Source organism: Zalophus californianus, chromosome 6 (genome assembly GCF_009762305.2).
Source record: "Zalophus californianus isolate mZalCal1 chromosome 6, mZalCal1.pri.v2, whole genome shotgun sequence".
Classification (NCBI taxonomy): domain Eukaryota; kingdom Metazoa; phylum Chordata; class Mammalia; order Carnivora; family Otariidae; genus Zalophus; species Zalophus californianus.
This window is the reverse complement of record NC_045600.1, coordinates 1,275,518-1,287,845: the sequence shown is the minus strand read 5'-3', so window position 1 is coordinate 1,287,845 and position 12,328 is coordinate 1,275,518.

Genomic DNA, 12,328 nt, shown 5'->3' with positions numbered 1-12,328 from the left:
CCTTATCAAAGGGAGGGATTGCAGACAGACCCACATGTGGAAAGCATACCTTGCGAAGACAGGTGGAGGTCACCAAACACTCAGCAAACACTCAGAACCTACAAGATCCTGCAACAGAATCTCCCTCACAGGCTCAGAAGGAACCAGCCCTGCCCACACCCTAACCTCAGACATCCAGCCTCCAGAAGTGGGAGCAAGTAAACGTCTGTTGTTTAAACCCCCCCAGTGTGGGGGTTTTGTTTGGGCAGCCCCAGGACACTGATCCCCAAGGGAGCACCTGCCTTTAGCCCGGAGTGGGGGGTTGGGGGGGAGAGTGGGCCACTTCCATGGCCCCGGCGGTCACAAGGACCTAGGGGCTGTAATTTCTGAGCCTGCACCCGGGTCTGGATCCCTGGGAAGCAGTCTGAGCCTGGCCCATGCGGGCAGGGCTACAGGGATGGGCACTGTGACCAGTAGCTGGGAAAGGAAAGTAGGAAAGCCAGATGGGGCAGAGGGTCAACGTGCAGTCTCAGGGCTGGCCTCCGCTGGCTCTGTGGGCCTCGGACCTTCACAGCCACGTGCTGACCAGTCACAGAAGCAACTACCCTGGGACAGGGGCTTGACCTCAGCAAGGAGCCTGGGAAGAGGGCAGCACTCCGTGGCTGCTGGGGAAACGGGTGTTTCCCGTCTGAAGCAGAGCTGCTACAGAACAGAGCGTAGGCGGGTGGACTTGCCAAGGTCGAGAGCCGCATCTCCTCCAGAGCTCGGCTGCTCTCAAAATCAAGACCTGGGTCTGGACCCGGTTATTTCTGCCCTCCATTCATAGGCTGTCAAGGAGGCCCTCTGCCTGTCACACCTGGCCTTAAACCAGAAGTGAGTCCTGCTCTGTGTGCATGTCTTTCTCCAGCAGCACCTGCCCCAGGGCCAGCATCTGATCCCACACTTCGGCACTTACTGCCTTCCCTCCACCTGTCAAGCTCCCAAGATGGGGCACCCACCAGTGCATTTCCTTCCCCTGGTGTTCCACCCCAGGTGAGGTGTCCCTGATGTGGCCGGAGCTGTCACCTCTCCACCAGCCACCAAGATGGGGGACACTGCCGACCAGCCCACCCATGGTTGGTCCCGGCAGAATCCTGTGTTAGCATCTGCTTCCTGAGACCACCCCCAGGTCGAGTTCCTGGGAAACAGACACTGGGCTTTGAGCTCTGTGGGCAGAAGGATTTGAAAGGCAGGGGGAGGGTCCTCTTGGGAACAATACCCATGAAGTGACCAAGAGCAACAGGACTGGGCCGAGGGAAAAACCAACCAACAACTGCCAAACAAAGCGTGGGCTGCTGAGAGAGTGGATGGATGGAGGATGGCTGGGGGGATGGGGAGATACATGGATGAAATAATGAACTGATGCATCAGTAGGGTGGTTTGACAAATGGATCAGAGGGTGGGTGGATCGGATGATGGATAGATGGGTGAATGGATGGATGATGGGTGAATCAATGGATGATGGATGCACGGATGCTTGGATGGATGCATGGATGGATGCATGGGTTCATGGATGAATGGATGCATGGGTGCATGGGTTCTTGGATGGATGGATAGTTGGATGATGGATGGATCGATCGATGATTGGATGGATGGATGGGTGGATGATGGGTGAATGGAAGGATGCATGGATGCTTGGACGGATGCATGGATGGATGCATGGGTTCATGGATGAGTGGAGGCATGGATGGATGGGTTCTTGGATGGATGGATGGTTGGATGATGGATGGATCGATCGATGATTGGATGGATGGATGGGTGGATGATGGGTGAATGGAAGGATGCATGGATGCTTGGACGGATGCATGGATGGATGAGTGGAGGCATGGATGGATGGGTTCATGGATGGATGGATGGATCGATCGATCGATGATTGGATGGATGGATGGATGGATGGATGGATGGATGGATGGATGGATGGCAGGTGGATGGGAAAATGGCAGGGAGGATGAAGAATGAACAATGTATTGAAAGCGCAGTAGTGCTGGATGGGTGGATGAATATGTGAATAGGCAGGTGGATGGATGGATGGGTGGAGAGACTGGAGATAAAGAATGAGTAAAAAAAATTTGCAGCCACACTTTGATTCTGGTGAGCTCTCACAGAATGATAGTCATGGGTTTTTGAGTTTGATATTTTGGGGTGTGGGCTTCAACACTGCCAGCTCAGAAACACATTATTTATGGGCCCACCATGAGTGGACCCAGTAACCTCTCTATAACCAGATTCAGATGGCTGACATAGTAAACCAGAGTGTCGATGTACTGACATACCCAGACAGGCGACCGTCGGCAGGATGAGAACACCAGGCATCCGTCCACAAAGTGCGTTGGCTCCCTGTCAGCCATCCCAGTGGGAAGGGGTCTTCAGACGGCATCTTGCAGAGCACGGACTCAGATGGGGACTCAGATCACTGGCATGGTTGTGAGCTCCGGCTAAGAATGCTGATACGTGCATCTCCCAGTAGTATCCACCTGCCCACCGCCTGGAAGCACGTGAGCCCCAAATGGGGATGTGGGGGACCCTCCCTCTCCCTCGACCATGCCAGGAAGATCACAGCCAACACAAACCTCTGGGTCTGTTTCTGTGGCTCCACGGCTGCCCTTACGATAACACTTCACTTCTCTGAGCTTGTTCTTTTTCTAGCTTCTTCAGTTAAAAATCTTAGTCTATCAACTTTTCAATTTTAATAAATGACTTACATCCGTCCATTTTCCTCTTGGTAACACTTTTATAGTCCATTCTCTTCTTTGGTTTCTGTGGCATCTCCTGCCATGACTACGGATTATGCATTTCCCTTTGCTTCACACTCGACTCCATTTGACGACTCTTCAATATTCTTTACGAGCTGGTCTATCTACCAAGTGGAAATACTCCCTTCTTTGTACCTTTTAAATATTTTGCTTTGAACTTTATTTTGTATGATATAAATATGACAAGGACTGCTGACTTTGTGTTAGCATTTTTGACAGATTTTCTTCCGTGTTTTACGCTTTAGTGTCCTAGTTTTCGTTAAGCATGTTTTTCGTAAGCGATATTTTCATTAGAACTTATTTATTTCTGTTCAATCAGAAAGACTATCTTTTGACACATTTGCCTAACCCATTGGCACATACTACTATTCCTGGTAAAATAAAATCTTACTCTCTATTTTCTATTTTGTTTGCTTTTCCCATTTTCCACCTTATTTTAGAGAAAAGGTTTATCTTATTCCATCCTTTGCTTATCTGGCTTTGAAATATTTACATCCCATTTCCAGTCTGCTCTTGATTGCCTACCGATCCACCAAACACAGACTAATGCTCGACTTTTGCTGACAGCGTCAAGCATCAGGCAGGGTCCTGGTGTCCTTCCAACAAGACCATCCCGTAAGTTACTTTCTTCTGATCCTAGAACGTCCCCTAAGCCCCCACGTTGCCCCCACCCCGGGTTGTTTCTCCAGGCTGTGAACCATTTCTCACCATCAATACCTGCGTTGCCACTCGGGTTCCTGCGTTTCCTTACCTGTATAATGTGAGGAGCCGCGCCCAACCCCCAGCACTGCTGTGAAGATGACGGAGGTGGCCCCCCACACCACACTCAGCAGGTCACAGGAATGACAACTGTCACCCCCAGCTCCTGGGCTCCCTGTCTTCCTCCTGGGGAACGTCTCCCAGCGAGTCTTTCGGGGTCAGTGGACAGTGGCAGCTCAATGTCTTCATTTTCCACTCACACATCAATAATGGGTGGTCCGAGGATGTCACCCCTGAACTGGGAAGATCCGCTGTCCTCATGTGTCACCCCCGACACGGAGAAGTCAGGAGTCAGTCAATCTGGCCCTTGTTCCTTTTCAACAACCTGGGCGTCCCCTCGCCACCCACCCAACCTTGGAAGCCCTTGGGATTTTCTCTGTATGGGGGATGATCCACGTTGTGCTCTGTGGGGTCAGGGAGCGAGTCTGGGGTTTGCTAGGTTGTATGCATCCTGTTGGTACCCGGCAGGGCCCACACCTGCGTTTAGCCCTGGAAAAGTCCGTATAGCCTGCTTGGACCATCGCCCCTGCCTTCCCCGTATGGTCTCCTCCTGCGATCCCAGCGCGGGGGCACAGGGACTCGGGGTCCTCACACCTCCGCTGTCCTGTGTGCCCTCCCAGCTCACTCCCTTCCCCCCACCCCCTGCCACGGCATGTCCATTCTCCACGAGCCCATCTGTGGAGACGTGTTTGGTCTGTTCTCCATGCTTTGTTTGTTTTATTTCTAGACCTCTCCTTGTTTCTCTGAAATGCCTGGCTGTCTCACTCCAGTCGCAGATGCCAGTTCCATCCCATTGGGTCCTTCCTGCAGGATCCTTCGGTTCTGATTTACTTTCTCTTCTTGGAGCCTCACATCTCTCACAGTGGGGACTTTCCTGGAAACTGGGTAACGCCTGGCTGTGACCCAGCTTTGCAGGGGCCCTTCCCTGGGGAGGGCACCTGCTGTATTTGTTTGCCACAACCCTTGGGGGTGACAAGGACCAAATCTCAGTCAGCCTCATCCTTGGCCAGCTGAGTCCAGTTTTACCAAAGAATCCAGCTAAGCCAGCTTCTCAAGAATCCCCCACCTTCCATGGACAATCAGGGCCTCTTCCTCCTGGTAATGCTCCTCTCATCCGCTCCCCCTGCCTGCCTGGTGACAAGGGCGGACCTGTCACTGTCTGACGCGGAGTCAAGCCCGCTCTCCCCCTACTGCAATAGTCTTCGATAAAGTCTCCCTTGCTGTTTTATTTTTTTTTAAGATTTTATTTATTTATTTGAGAGAGAGAATGAGAGAGAGAGAGCACGAGAGGGGGGAGGGTCAGAGGGAGAAGCAGACTCCCCGCCGAGCAGGGAGCCCGATGCGGGACTCGATCCCGGGACCCCAGGATCATGACCTGAACCGAAGGCAGTCGCTTACCCATCTGAACCACCCAGGCGCCCTTCCTTCCGTTTTAAATAGAGTCCAAGGCAAAGTTTTTTATTTTACAAGGGGGAGGCTAAGGCTTTGGCTAAGACTTAACTTCATCGGGTCTTCCTCTGTAAGAGCAGGGGGGCAGGCCAGGCCCGGTTGGCGTTCTCTGCTACAGGCTGAGCACAGAGGCTCCACATTCCCCCAGAGCCTCTGGATGCCAGGATGTGCCCCGTGTCTTTGAATGGAGACCGCACAGTTGGTGATCCTGGTTCAGGCAGATCCATCCTCACTGCAGCCTGACCCAAGACTGGGGGCACCCCCATCACTGAGCAGGTGAGAGAGGTCACTTACACATGTGCACCGATTTAAGAAGTCAAGAGAACAGTCTGCACAGGTATGGGGTAGGCCTTCAGGGGGGTGTGGATGCTCCAGTATAGTCAGGAGTAGATGTTCTCCGGGAGAGGCAGGGGCAGCATGGTGTGGAGAGGCAGCCCCCGTGGCCCGCGCTGTGGGGGCTCTGTGTCCTGTCTGTGCCCCGGGTGCCCCACACCCCAGAGAGAGCTCTCTCCCCAAGCCAGGGGCCAGATGACCCCCCAACACCTGCTCACTACCCCTACCCGCCCCCACAGGAGGAAGGCGGAAGCAGTCTCCAACTGGGGACCATCTGGCTGGGGGTGGGTGGGGAGGGATGAGGGCAGGGGATGCAAGTTTGGAAAACTGCTGCCTTTAATTTGGCATTTCCTTTTTAAAATGAAAAATTTTATTATTTCAGGAAACCAAGAGAAGAACCAAAAATAAAAAATTATCATGCCCTACTATTAAAAGGCCAGTTGCAAGGCATCAAATTTGTGCACATAGGCAAAGAAATTGTTCCTAAAAAAAAGTGCAAATTGCTACTTGGCGGCATGTAAATGAACCGTTAATTGCTTTTTGCAAACAATATTTATGCAAATGGCCCCACATTCCGCAAAGCTGCACAGATTATGCGTTCACGTTTACATTTGTCATCACCCTCCTTTTATCCAAAGAACCACGGGTGCCGTGAGGCCAGCCCCCACCGCACACACTCAGATTTTCTTCCTCCGCGTCCCTGCAGGCCCTGTGCCTAGGAGAGGAGCCAAGTGTCCCCAAGTCCCGCCTTCCGCTCCAAAGGCCCTGTTCTCAAGTCCCGCCTTCCGCTCCAAAGGCCCTGTTCTCAAATCCCAAATGCGCATAAAGTCCTCTCCACCCACCCTGCACTCAACGTTTGTAAGCTGTCCTCCATCAGCAACCTCCTTAGACAGCCTACAAACCTGGGGAAGTCCGACTTGTCCCGATTCTTCTAACATGGAAAGACTTTCGGGGAATCAGTAAGAGAAGGGCCCACAGTCAGTAGAGGAAAATTTACGAGCAAGATGAATAATCACAGAAAATAAAATGGACTGATTCTTCAGCATGTGAGAAAGACCTTAACATCACTCACCATCACACAGACTTCTGGGCACCCGAATGGACGGAAGCCGCCTGGGCCTGCGTCCTGCGTGTGGCCGCCGGAATCCGCAAGGAAAAAGAACAAATAAAACCAGAGGAAAGCCATTCCCTCGGCGTGATCAGAACACAGGGAATGCCCAACTTCAAAACCACAGTAAGTGAAGCAGGAAAAGAAAAAGGGGGGAAATCCCAGCAGGTGGCTCCTCACACTCTTTGCAGACAGTAAGAGCAACCCAGGAATAATCACTAATCACGGGAAAGAGGGAAGACAAAGGCTCAGGGAGGGCGTGGGCTGGGCGCGGGGAGCTGCACAGTGCGGAGAGCAGGACCGCTGCCCCCGTGTGCCCGCGCCCGCAGCGTCCTGGGACGTCGGAGCACTAACCCAGCACGCGGGGCTTCAGAGCACCTGCAACATAACCTGGAGTCTTTGAAAGGTGAAGCTTCCAGAGAAGCAAAGAGCAAGAAAGAAGGCCAATGTGCAGAGGCAAAAAGGAGTAAAAAGGGGAAGTTTCAGGTCCTGTTAGAACACAAGGAACCACAAGTTTGGAGGACTTGCAGTCCCTCCCGCTCCCACCACCAGAACATAAATCCACTGAAGAAACCAGACTCGGTCGTACTGATGGGAGAGGGGCCGTGGGACCACGGGTCCTGTAAGCCACCCAGATCCACAGACGGAACAGGAGGAAATTACGTCTCTTCTAAGTCACCACAAAAACCAGAATGTGAAAATCAACAACACGTCTGATAACAAGCCCCTTCCTCGACAACAGCAGCAACAACAACAAAAACGAGGCTTTAACGACCTTGAGCCCCTGCTCCAAACCGAATTCCATATCCTCCCAGAGCGGCTGGGGTCTGAAGACCCATCCACAGAGGAAGGGAACAGTGCTGCCTGCCATGCAGACTGATTTCAAGATGCCCAAGAAGGAACAGACTTAAAGTTTAAAGGAGGGGCGCCTACAGAGGGCACAGTCGGTTGAGCGTCTGACTGGATTTCGGCTCAGGTCACGATCCCAGGGTCATGAGATCAACCCCACGTCAGGCTCTGTGCTCAGCAGGGCGTCTGCTGGAGATTGTCTCTCCGTCCCCCCTCCCCCCACTCGCTCTTCTGCTCTCTCTAAAATAAATAAATAAATGGCCTTAAAGCAAAGCAGGAAAGCAACCAAGAGAATGAAAAATGAGACAATGAAGGAAGTAAAGAGAGCCAGAGAGACAGAATGGAGAGCAGAGAAGGGACGTGCCCAGCGGGAGCCCCTGGAGATGGAGAGCCGAACCACCGCCAGGGACGACATCTAAAACTATAACCCAGAAATGAAAGACTCAAGTCCACATCTTGAACGCCCATCCCTGTGGCCCTCTGCGGTGGTTACCCTGAAATGATGAACGCGGAGACATCCCCCGAGGAATCTCTTGTGTTTCCAAGATAAAGCAAACACAACTTACGTGAGCAAAGGAACTAGCCTGGCAGACTTCTCGAAAACAACAGCAAAGCAAAGCAACCGTGCGGCAACATTCCCACAATGTCAGTGGGAGAAAGTCTGGGTGGAGGATTTTCTATGTCTGCAAAGGAAGTGGTCGTGTTCCTGCAACACTGTGGCTGACGAGTCTTGGAGTCCAAGACGGTGAAGGACCCAGGACAGGACAGGGGATCCCAAATCTGTCTCCCTTTGCCGTGTGTTCCAACTCCAGAATGGGATAAAACCAGAGCCAGTGCCTCACATCCCAAAGGGCTGCAAGCCAGAGCCTTCTGTTCTCTTCCCAGAGAGAAAGTGTTTGCCCTAGAAGGACCTGCCCTGGCCGGGTGGGGTGGAGGCCGGACAGCAGTTCCTATATGAGCCCCAAGACTGCTTCCGCAACGCAAAACTCCCGTTTCACAGGATTTCACACCACGGTGCCCACATGGACACAGGTCATAGGGACCCACACGGAGGCCTTCTGTGAATAAATCACGGGCGGGTCCTCCTCTAATCCAGAAACCTTGCACTCTCTTTCAGGATGAAGTAAATTAGCAGGGACGAGAATGTTCGGGAATCCAACCACGGCGTCCTCCAAGTGCCCAGGCTACAGCCAACAGTTCCAAACACACAAGAACTTGGGAGATGCCGCACCACGAGCCCTTCCTGAGGAATCTACCAGAAGATCAACTTCATCCATCTGCAAAAGTGATAGGGGAAGACTTTAGCAGAAGGATGGATGCGGAGAGGAGGGCAGAAACTAACCTACTAATGTTCGGGCTGTGACACAGCGGCAATGGGGGCACGTCAGAAACAGAGAAGAGGGAGAGGCAGCCGGCGGGAGCTGGTTACCATTAAAAACTGGCAAACCAATGGTGAAATGTTAAATAAGGAAACAGGAAAAAAAACACGGAAATAGGAGCATTTAAAAGGTATAAGAACAGAGGGAATCATTAGAACAAAAATACAAATCTTTCAAGAAAAACAACAAAAACAAAAGAGCAAAAAATACGCATCACACAACAAATATTACAATATGCACATAATTATAAAGTAGTACACCAAACATATAAGTCATATTAATAAATGTTAATGGGCTCGACTCGTCTATTAAAAGAAAAAGATTTCCATTTGGCTCACAAGCAACACGCAGCTATATGCTGCAAACAAGAGACATGTACAAAATAAAGAGAGTCAAAAAGCTACAGTTAGTGGGACTGATTAAATTAAAGGCATGTTAGGCATATAGAAGGTGCCAGAAAGGGGGTGGAGGTCCAGACAGCAGTCAAAGTAGAATTGAATACAAAAAACACTAAACATGACAAAGAAGGACTTTTTTACGCAAAAGGCACAATTCCCAACAAAAATAAAAAGTTATGCAACAAATAACACAGTAACCACCTTTATGAGACAAAAACTGAGAACTTACGAGGAGTCATGGAAGCACGCTGATCACCGGAGACTGTCCCCCAGAGCAGGACAGACCAAGTGAACAAGAAGGAACGTGTCAGCACAGGTCTTCCCAAGGCAGCAGGAAATAGAGTCAGGACCACAGGAGGCTTATCGGGGGACACCTGTCCAGGGCAAAGGTGGGGACACAGGATCGGTCAGGAAGAACCTCAGACTGGGAGACGCACATCAGACACACTCTCCACCAGCCCGAGGGGGGTTTCAAAGCCTGCATAGCAGGAGCCCCACGTGGGGCAAAGCTGGCCAGGTGCTGGTAACTCCCTCCCACCAGCCCCTTCACTGCTGTTGTGGGAGATGCCCAGGAGCAAGGTGGCCTTGGTGCAAATGTGACAGGTCCCGAAGGTGCTGCAGCCGGAGGGCATCAGCCACCTGCTCTCCTCACAGCTGAGCTACAGGTTCTTCCTGGAGGGGAGCTTTGAGCGACACATAAGGATATAGAAGAGCTACACTCACGACCAGTAGACAGGGCTTATGGGTGTACCTAATATTTGCACACACACAGCTTTAAGCCTGGAGGATCCCAGATGCACCTTCTCAGGCATTCATGGAGCATTCCCAAAAACAGATCATGTATTAAGTCACTAAAAATTAGTTAGCTCCATAAAGTAGAAATATTACAATCAACACTCTGTGATCACCATACAATAAAACCAGAAATTATTGACAAAATGAAAAATTTTGGAAAAAAACATTTTTTAATCTGTAAAAGAATTTTTGGGTGAAAGTGGAAATGCACACTGAAATTACTTTAAAAAAATAATGACAGTGAAGATACATAATATTGGCTCCATGGGATATACTTAAAGCAGTGATCAAAGGAAAATTCAAAACTGTGAACACTTTTATCAAAAAACATGAAAGAATGAGAAAAACAATAAAATTCCCAGCTTATGCAACTAGAAATAGGACCATGGAATAAACCAAAAGAAAGCTCAGGGGATGAAATAATAAAGATAAAAGTAGAAATTAATGAGGTAGAGGAGCAGAAAAGCACTCGACCTAATTAATAAATCAAAAGCCTAATTTTTTTAAATTAACAAAATGGGGAAACTGCTAACTAACCTGATCATGAAAAAGCAAAAGTTCAAATACACAAAATAAGAAATGACAAGAGAAAGCAACTATTGGAGAAGAAGAAAGCTTAAAGTCATGGGACTAGTTTGCAGACATCTCAGCAAATAAATCTGAAAACACTGATGTTATGGGTTAAATTGTGTCTGTCCCCTGTCCAAATAAAGATATGTTGAGGTCCTAACCACCAGTGCCTCAGAACATGATCTTATTGGGAAACGGAGTTGTTGTCAGTGCAATTGGTGAAGCTGAGGTCCCTCAACTCACTTTAACTCCTTGGCAAGAATGAGCCCCTAATCTGACTGGTGTTTTGGTCAGAAGAGGGGAATTTGAGGCACACACACATAGAAGGAAGATGCCATGAGAAAGCAGGCCGAGATGGGAGTGATGCATCCACAAGCCAAGGAATGCCAGAGGTCACGAGCAACACTAAGCTAGGAAGAGGCAAGGAAGAATTCTCTATAGGTTTCAGAGGGAGAATGGTCTGGCTGACATCTTGTTTCAGACTCCCGGCCTCCAGACTATGAGACAATAAGTTTCCATTGTTTTAAGCACCCCCCCCCCCCGGTTTGTAGCACTTTGTTATGGAAATCCTAGGAAACCAATACATGTGATAAAAGAGAGAAATTCCTAGAGAAATACCTATTACCAAATTTGCCCTGACTGGAGATAAGAAACATTAACAGAATAATTTCAGGAGAACAAATTGAGAACTTCCCCCCAAGGAAAGCCCCAGGCCCAGAGGGTTTCACAGGAAAGTGTTACCAGATTTTCAAAAACCAAATAGTATCTCATAAATTGATCCACATTACTGAAAAAGAAGGAAAACCTGCAAGTATAACATTGAAACCTCAATCTTATAAAGACAGTATAAAAAACAGAAACTGCGGAGATGTCTCGCTTATAAATGTTAATGCAAAAGCACTAAGGAAAGTATTACCAAACAGAATGCAATACCACACGAATAAAATAATGCACCACAGCCAAGTGGAGTTTATTCCAGGAATGCAAAACTGGCTCAGTATTAAGAAACATGTATACCACAGTGCACACACAGAGGGAAGACTCCCTGTGAAGACATCTATATACAGACCTTGTCCTAAAGCCTGTATCTCACTACATGCGGAAACAGTAAGGAATTTCCTCTAAGATTAGGAGCAAGGCAGGGATGTCTAGTATTTCTGCTGATTCAATCTTGTACCAGAGGTATTAACCAATGCAATTAGACAAGAAAAATCAAATTGAAGCATAAGTATTAGAAAAGAAGTAAAACTATGTCAATTTACAAATGATATACTAGTATTTCTTGAACACGTCTAAAGAATGAATGATAAAACTAACTCAGAAAATAAAATATTCCAATAAGGTGGCAGGATACAGAATTAACATAGAGAAACCAATAGCCTTCGTGTATACAAAACACTAACCAGTTAGAGGACATAATGGTACAGAAAACCCCAATTACAATAGCAACAAAGAAGATTAAGTACTTAGGGATAAACAGCAAAAAATGGGCAAAATCTATGTGAAAAAAACTTTAAAAATGCTCCTGGAAGACTTAAGCTAATGGAAAGACATCCCCCGTTCTTGGATAAAATGGTTCATCACAAAGATATCAGTTCCCTTTCAGTTCATTTATAAATATTGGAATCCCAGAAAAATCCCAACAAGGTTATTTACAGAGCTAGACAGGTTAATATTGAAGTTCATACGGAAAAAAATATATACAAGTAATACCAGAAAAACACTGACAAGATCTGTCTCTACCAAATCTTCAAACATACTGTAAAGCCACTTGTGGAATGGAATAAAAGTTCAGAAAGAAACACGTGCACATATGAAAATGTAGTATGTCATAAAAATGACAGCTCGGATCACAGGGACAAAGATGGACTCCGTGTGTGTGTGTGTGTGTGTGTGTGTGTGTGTGTGTGTGTGTGG